Source organism: Chrysochloris asiatica, unplaced genomic scaffold (genome assembly GCF_000296735.1).
Source record: "Chrysochloris asiatica unplaced genomic scaffold, ChrAsi1.0 scaffold00196, whole genome shotgun sequence".
Lineage (NCBI taxonomy): Eukaryota > Metazoa > Chordata > Mammalia > Afrosoricida > Chrysochloridae > Chrysochloris > Chrysochloris asiatica.
This window is the reverse complement of record NW_006408714.1, coordinates 2,259,853-2,261,102: the sequence shown is the minus strand read 5'-3', so window position 1 is coordinate 2,261,102 and position 1,250 is coordinate 2,259,853.

Here is a 1,250-nt window from a genome sequence, read left to right as displayed (position 1 = left end):
AACCCATAGTCTAGATAATGAGGTGGGGTAAGATGTTAACAGAGTTGATTATGATTATAAAAATTTGAAATTCTAATGTAGGTATAAAATGAGCTAACTCAGAAGTAAGAAGGATGGTGTTCTCAATAATATAAAATATAAAGAGACAGAGGTGGAGTGCATCCTTTGGACCCCCAAATCTCTGTGCATTGAACCTTCTTAACACAGGGGCAAAAAGCTGTGATATCAAAGAAATGGCAGAGGAAGAGAAGCAGCAAAATCAAGAATTAGAGCAGGAGACTGAGCAGTAGGCATCTCAACCTACTAACAAACCAAGCTCAGTGACTTAGGGCATGACATGAAGCTTGCTTGCAGAGTGCGGTATCTCCAGGCATTTCATTGGGAAAACTAGGTTTTCTGACTCACAGAGCCAGAGACAAGTACCTTCAGGCTGAATTAACAATTTAACAACTTTGTAACATTGCAGAAACTAGAACAAGTGGATACGAGTCAGTGGCCTGCTTAAGGGCAGAGCAGAAGAGGCTGCCCCTACTGAACTGTGTCATGAATTGTAACCTGTGATGCAGAATAATGCAATGGACCACAAAGTCAGTTTAAACCTCAAGGTCGATGGTTCAAACTCACCAGCCGCTCCTTGGAAACCCTATATAGGGTCACTATGAGTCAGAACTTACTTGATAACACTTTATAGCAACAGCAACACCTTAATAAAACCCATAACTATGAGTCTGGTGCCTGAGTTCTGAATGGCCATTGTAAAGAATTATCAAACTCCCCTGAATAGAGAGTGCTGTGGTAGGAAATGGCTGGAGTCATCTAATAGTAAACACTATTCCAACAAAAAAGAATGTTACATATATTCTACAGAAAAGGACATGAGCAAGTTAACTTCTTGTTTCAACAATCAATGTAAAAATCTGTGGGCTTTCCACAATGAAAAATTGATGTTCACCAATTTTGCTTTACACAGCTTCAATTTTGATGCTTGTTTCTTAATAAATGCTAATTATTATCATTTATTATAATAACTGGAGCATAGTGACTCTGTAGGATAAGCACTTGACTGTGAACCATGGAGCCACTGGTTTCAGCTCACCAGCTGCTCTTCGGAGAAAGAAAAGGATTTCTGCTGCCTCGGAAGTTTACAACCTCAGAAACCCTGTACAAGGTAGCTATGAGTCAGAACCAACTCTATGGCACTTGACAACAACAAATTATAGTAATTAGTATTCTAATTATTACACTTATTA